Genomic DNA, 7,528 nt, shown 5'->3' on the forward strand with positions numbered 1-7,528 from the left:
TAGAATCTTGTAATTTGTTTAATGTTGGTGAAAAGCTAAAAATGATTTTAAATAGAGTCCAATGACACAATGTTTAAAATTCTCCTGATTTCTGTTGTCTCTGGTTTAGAGGTTCTTCTTACTTGTCTGCCACTAAGCACGAGTCCTAATGCAGGAGGATTTGATGCAGAAGAATTCTTTCCAGCCAGGAAAAAGAAGACAGAAACTTGGGCCTTTTGTCCTGGGAGAGTGTAGAAAGGAGGAAGTGGAGGAAATCATATAGGAGGATTCTTATTTTTTTTAAGATTTGTATTTATTTATTTGAGAAAGAGTGAGAGAGAGAGAGCACAAGCAGGGGGAGCAGCAGAGGGAGCAGGAGAAGCAGGCGCCCCACTGACCAGGGAGCCCAACATGGGGCTCAATCCCAGGATCCCACGACCACAACCTGAGCCAAAGGCAGACATCCAACGGACTGAGCCACCCATGCGCCCCAAGGAGGAGTCTTACTAATCCCTCATCTCTACCTCTTGCTGTGTAGCCATACCTTGACAAGGGGTGGGAGAACTAGTAATGGAGATATCTAGGCAGGTATTAGGGGACCAGGAACACAAGAGGCCAGAGCCCACTCTTCTGGGCATTGCCTGGGAGAGACTACAAGGCTCTAAAGAAGGTTCTGCATTTAGCTTAACACCATGTCCCATAGGAGAGCATATTACAAATGTGCATAGAGGCATCCACAATAATAGGTCTGAATAATATTCCTGCTTCCCAGTGCCTGTCCATACTCTGGATATCCTGGGGAGGGGATGTAGAGCTGCCCAGCATAGGCAGCTGGAAGACACCTGCTATCAGAAATCACAAAATCTAAGGACCGTGTCTAAGACCAAAGATTTCAGCTATAGAAGCAAAATGATATTCGAAAGAACCAGAGGACCTGCTGCATCCTAGCAGACACTATACAGGATCTAGGGGCACAGCTAACCCTGCAGTTCTGCAACAGATCTAGAGAAAAACAAGAGTGTTTTTTCACCCTTGACCATGAACATTTACAGAGAAGAGCCAAGATGTCCAAGAGACTCTTCATTCCAGAAGAGATGGAAATAGGCTTAACTGATAAGATTCAGTTTTTGACCACTATCCCACAGGGCTAGAGACTCATAAGGGCAGTAAGAGAGAAGGGCTGTAACTGACCCATGGGTTGTTTGCCAGCATGAATCTAGTCCAATCCCATAATTTAATACAAGAAGAAACTAAGGCCCAGAAGGGGAAAGTGTGTCAGGTCATGGAATGAGTTTGTGTTTGTATCCTTTAGAATTTTAGCTGTTGGTAACTAATGACTTAGGTAAAAGTAGTCAAAAACATTAGTGTTTATTACGTCACTAAACTAGAATTGTAGGGTAGGCAGTTCCAAGGTCTGTTCAATCAATAGTTTAATAATTTGAGGATGCTGAATTTACTTTTTCAATCCTCTTGGTTTTCCCCCTCATGGTCCCAAGGAGGCTGCCCGGCTTCAGATATCACATCCTCATACACCAGCATACAGAGGCAGGAAAGTAAAGAGATTTTCATCAGAAAGGAGCATCTTTTCTTGAGGTCTCCCTTTTATTTCATGGGTAGGATTGGGTCGTAAGCTCACTGCTAAACCAGTCACCTGCAAAAGGAAATAAGACTACCGTGGCTGGTTTTGACCAATCACGATTCACCCTCTGAGGCTGAGCCCACCTTACCTGAGCAAATTGCCACCAGTTATCTAAACAGAGTCAAAGACTTGTCAGTAAAGAAGGCAGGGGTTTAGCATAGTCATTGATGTGGCATGTTGCCCTGTGATGAAGCCAGATGCAGTGTCCTGGTCTCCTGCCCCTGCCGGACTCCTACACCCAGTGCCCACAAGGAGGAGGCCCCTGACTGCAGAACTGAAATTTCTGGGTGCTCAGGAATTTAGCAAAAGTGGCAGAAGTTATTTTAATAGTCTTCCTAAATGAGTCGTTTGTCCTATTTTCAAATAAAAGGCAATAAATTAAAGGAAAACATTTCTATTTTCTTGGTAATGTGCCTATTATGTATCATGATTTCCATTAATTTGATCGAATATAATTGAATTAATATACATATATAATATATAATGTGCTATATTAAATATTACAAATATTTAATATAAATTTAATATGTATCAGTTTCTTTCAAGTCTTACCACAGTTCTCTGAGGTTAGTGACACCATTCTTACCTTCCAGATTATGAAACTGAGAACTAGAAAGGTTTAGTATTTTGCCCACATTCACTTAACTCAAAAGTAGTCACCCCCGTATTCAGGGGGATGCAGTTACCACACTTGATCTTAGCCAAAAGGCCGAGAAGCGATAGGGGGGGATGTAGTTACCAGACTGAAGCGAAGCTCTGACCAAGAGAGTTCCCATTGTATTCAAATCTTTTACAGATTTGGGGCACCCAAATATCCAGCACAACCCACTCCTTTGAAGCTCATAGTGTAGAAAAAAAAAAAAAAACATATTTAGGTCGTTCATTTTATTTTTTGTTCCCCCAGAGTTTTCTCTGAACTGTTACACTAAAAATATGTCATTCTATTAACGTCTTTTTTATTCCCTTTCCCAAACCTCCAAAGCTTTAAAAGGTTTTACCTTTGCCAAGTACAGAAATTGCCTTGATTTCTTAAAGTGACAAAAATATGCCTGGGTGTTAGACAAGGCATCCCAGCAGCCTCACGGGTAAAGCCATCGGGCATCTCTGCACAGGAGGCCCAGGGATGGCCTGCAGGCTGGTAGACATCTCTCTTGCTTTGGCTCAGAATCTTTTCTTCAGTCATAACCCTCTGTGGCAGGGTTAGGAAATGGAAGGCACCCTGCTCTGACCTCAGTCAGGAAGTCCTGCGTTCTAATGCCAGCTCCTGGGGTGTTGGCTGAGGCACCGTATCTTCAGGTCTCTGAACCTAAATGAACCTGTTTGTACAGTGGGCAGGAGATCTGCTTCATGGGATTGTTATGCAGATGAGCTGAGCGGGTTCTAGGGCACCAGAGCCATGCTTGGCATGTAGCTGAGGGGCAGTGGCTGGTAGCCGTGCTTATTATCATTGGTCCAGGCTCCATGGCTATCTCCCTACATGGTCCAAGCATCTTCTCAAGCCATTGCCCTTCCCTGCTAGACAAGCAAGATCAGACAGAGGTCAAAGGAGGAGAGAGGACTTGACCCCCCTGTCAAGTAAAGACTGAGTAGGAAGCCCAAGAGGGGAAAGGATCGTAGCTTCAAGTGTTGGAAGGGTTGGCACTGTAAGAAAGAAGGGTAAGTCATAGCTTATGTGGCCCCAAAGGAGAATTAAGGCCAAGGAGCAGAAGCTACAGGAAGACGAGTGTTAGATGAGTATGAGGAAAAAGGTTCTCACGGTCGGCGGGCTGGGATGGATGGGGCTGCTAGATGAGGCAGGGAGCTCTGGCTCCCTGGAGATACACAGAGATGGCATGACCACTTGTGATATAGTTTTTTTGTGTGTTATACTGTCTTCACCCAGATTTTTAAAATTGTGGTAAAATACACATAACATAATATTTACCATCTTAACCATTTTTAAGTATATAGTTCGGTGATGTTAAGTCTATTCACGTTGTTATGCAGCCCATCTCCAGAACTCTCTTCATTTTGCAAAACTGAAACTCTATACCCATTAAACATCATCCCGATCTTTCCTCCCCCCCGGAGCCTGACAACCACGATTCTCCTTTCTGTCTCTATAAATTTGACTACTCTAGGGCCGCACATAAGTGGAGTGACACAGTATTTGCCCTTTAGTGACTGGGTGATTTCATTTAATGTCCTCAGGTTTTATTCACGATGTAGCATGTATCAGAATTTCCTTTCCGTTTAAAGCTGAATAATATTCGATTGCATGTATGTACATACCACGTTTTGCTTATCCGTTTAACGCCAATGGACACTTGGCTTGCTTCCACCTTTTGACCTTTTGACGATTGTGGACAGTGCTTCTGTGAACATGGCTGTGGTCATATCGCACAGAGACCCTTCTGTGGGGCATAGATGCAGAGGCGGAATTGCTGCATAGTAATTCCATTTCTAATTCTTCCAGAGCAACGGCACCATGTTACATACCCACCAACGGTGCACAAGTGTTCTGATTTCTCTACATCCTTGTCCATACGTGTTATTTTCTGAGTTTTGTTTTTGTGGTTATCTTTGCTTCTGATAGTAGTCATCCTAAAGGGCATAAGGTGGTTGAATTGACCCGATTTTGAGATCTTGGCCAGACTGGTCAGTCCTCCTTCTTAAACAGCCATTTAAGTCCCCACCCTTAACCACTCCCCTTATTGGGGTTCTCACACTCCAGGCTACTCTCCATCCACCTGCCCTAACCACTCCAGGGCCAGGTACCAGGCAACTAGGGACAGTCCTTATGCCCCAGAGCCTGCTGAAATTATCCAAACTAGTCAATCCTGAACCTGCTTGCCCAATCTTGCTCTTTCTGTACCACAGAAACCATAACAAAACCCTTTAGCAGCAGTCCCACCCCCTGTCTTGGCCTGTGGCCCATGTAGTGCTTTTCCTGAGTGGCCCTGCGTGGTGTGCCTTGTGATTCCCAGAGAACTCTGAGTATAATAAATCCTTTACACTTTCTTGGTCTCTCTCTGTTGATTTGCATCTGGTAATATGACCAGATGTTATAGCCACACATGTTATGGGACTCAATCCGTATTTCTCAGACCGGCTGCACTGTAGACCACAGGGTCCCCCTCCCCCCAACCCAAGATCTGATTCAGTGGCCTGGAAGGAGTCTGTATTTTAGCCAGTTCTCTCATTTATTCTGATGTGGAGGCCCAGGGATCAGCTCTCCTACAAATCCGGGATTCTGTAATTATTAAGAGAGGAAAATAGAAATAAGGGAACAAAAATAGTCATGTTAATTAGATCTCTGCAGAGCCTATTTACAAAGCCTGTCGTGCTCTTCCCCTCCGTGAACTGTCTCAGCAGCCTCAGGGAGGGGAGAGCGTTCTGTAATCTACAGGGGAGTCTGAGGGTGCCCTCCCAGGGTCAGAAGGCTTCTCAGGGAAAGGTAAGGATTTGACTTCTGGACGTCTGTTTTCAAAGCCACGGAATAAAGACAGCCAGCATGTAAGGAGCTGTCATCGTTGTGGATGAGGACGAGAGAACAAACCTGCTAAAAATAAAACAAAAATTCCGAGTTTTAGCTCTCTTAGTCACCGGCTTGCTTGAGTTTATGAAACACCCAGGTATCCTTTAGTGACGTGGGTCACAAGCAACTACAGTGGCTTCTGGACTCCAGGGGCGTCCAAGCTTGAGGTCATTTCCAAAACACTGCGAGGTCTTTGAACATGAGGGTGGTCACAGCTAGCTGCCTGCCCGTTGGGAGTGCTGAGTTTCTCTTTACCCTGGCAAATCCAGTCCTTCAAGGGACACTGCTGCCTCTGCAGCCGGTGATTGATCTCTTCCGGCAGTGCTTCAGCAGCGGGGAGCAAATGCTGGCTGTGTGCAGAGGGCGCCACTATCTCCCTTCCGAGAGTTAGGGACAGACTGAGAAAGTTAGGCCCAGGCTCCTGGGAAAGGACAGATGCAAATCCACACAGACCCTCCTTCCAGGAGCAGATACATGTATAGCAAATGAGTGTGTAATGAGATTAATAAGTTAAATATTAGAAGTTGACCTTTGACCCTCCCCCTAATGCACCCACCCATTGGCAAATGGGAGGGATTGACTTACTCGAGCATATGAGGGATCCCCTGAGCACCTGTAGAGTGTCAGGCACCGTGAGAAGGGCTCAGATGGCTAACGGACCTGTCCCAATGTCCCCTCATTTATAAGAGACAGAGCCCAGGCATGAGGCCCCTGGAAGAATAATTCTGTGAAGGTAGGTGTCCCGCTGGAAACAGTGCCCTGCACAGGGTGCATGACACCTAACCCAGGGGGGCTATGACTTCAGAGCCCGTGCAGTTCTTCTCATGGAGCTCAGAGGGCCAGTACTCAGTGCTCCCTGCCTGGGTCCAGCACAGCCAGAAGCGGAGACCTGGCTGTGAGTCAACACTGCAGGTTGGAAAGATCAGGGCCTTGGACAGTCCTCATGCCAAGGAAGCCTGGTGCCAGGAGCTCCTTGATTTGATGGGAAATTCAAAAATAGAAGCAGATGAAGAGCCCTCAGCACAGCCCCGCCCGTGGCTGGGGAAGCACCCTCTGGCACAGTTTTTATTTGCAAGTCCCCAACGTGACCTAATTTAAATCCATTCATTTGTGTGATAAATGAAAATGCCAGACTGGGGGCCCATCAGGCTCTTTGCCCTCCCTGAAAGATACCTCGGTCCCTTGGCTGCCTGGGGGTGACAGGGGAGGTGACATCTTTATGGAACCCAGCTGGAGATACCCTCACAGACATAGCTGGTGGGAATTTCCTCTGCTATCTGGGGGACATTTACAGCCTATCAATGACCCTAAGGAAGGAGAAGAGAAGGAGCCCTAATCTGGATTAAAGAAGAGGCAAATGGCGTCCCCTAGAGGATGGCAGCATTAGAATCACCGGGGACCTAATGTAATCTGGAGTCTGCCGTCAGAAGTTCTGATTCAGCAAGTCTTAGTGGAGGAGCCAGGGTTCTGGATTTTTAACAGCCACCCGTACTCCTGGAGTGGGTAAAGATATGAGTGGATGGGAGCTGGGGTTTGGTCTGATTTGAATCCTGATCCATCTATCTGCCGTGTGGTTTTAGAAAAGTCACAAAACCTCTGTAAGCCTCTGTTTCTTTACAAAGAACAATATCTACTTCATAGGTTATAGGGAGCATTAAGTGATATAACGTTTCCTTGGTGTTCAGTAATCAATTAAAGGTTGGATATTATTAAGAGGCTTATAAACAACTGACTTTTAAAAAATTTTTTGAAAGATTTTATTTATTTATTTGAGAGAGAGAGTGCGTGCACCTGCAAGAGAGAGAGCATAAGCAGGGGGAGCAGCAGGCGGAGGGAGAAGCAGACACCTTGCTGAGCAGGGAGCCCGAAGCAGGGCTCAATCCCAGGATCCTGGGATCATGACCTAAGCCGAAGGCAGATGCTTAACCGACTGAGCCACCCAGGCGTCCAACAACTGACTTTTAGAAAGACATTCTGATTTGTTTTGGAGGAAGCTTCCAGCCACGCACTAGATCTGGAGGCCGAAGCTTTGGGTTCAAGGTCCTAGCCCGGCATTCTCTGAGTCTGTGACCAGTTTCCCAACCTCTCCAACCTCTCAAAGCATCCATTTCCTCATCTGTAAAATGGGAACCTACCTAACACCTACCATCCCAGGTTGTTGTGAGGACGAAAGGAAAAGCCTGGTGTGAAAAACGCAGAAGTTATAAAGCACTTTGTAGATTAGCTATTATTTGTATAATAGCAGAAAAGGAACAGAATGGGCTCCAAAGTGTCGCCTGTCAGGGGCCCTGATGGCCTGCTTTCCCGAGCATTACAGACTTATTTTCAGCTGCAGCATCCATTTGTATGCAAACAATTACTGTGCAGTAGGCCTTCAGTGCCGCTCCTGCACG

General features: G+C 46.0%; 1 pseudogene; it reads right to left on the reverse strand.

The window, feature by feature from the left end:
* Nucleotides 1–2,231: 2,231 nt before the first annotated feature.
* LOC121102145 lies at nucleotides 2,232–2,339 on the reverse strand (annotated as a pseudogene).
* Between the last annotated feature and the right edge of the window lie 5,189 nt (nucleotides 2,340–7,528).

The sequence above is a fragment of the Ursus maritimus genome, unplaced genomic scaffold (genome assembly GCF_017311325.1).
Source record: "Ursus maritimus isolate PB19 unplaced genomic scaffold, ASM1731132v1 scaffold_12, whole genome shotgun sequence".
Lineage (NCBI taxonomy): Eukaryota > Metazoa > Chordata > Mammalia > Carnivora > Ursidae > Ursus > Ursus maritimus.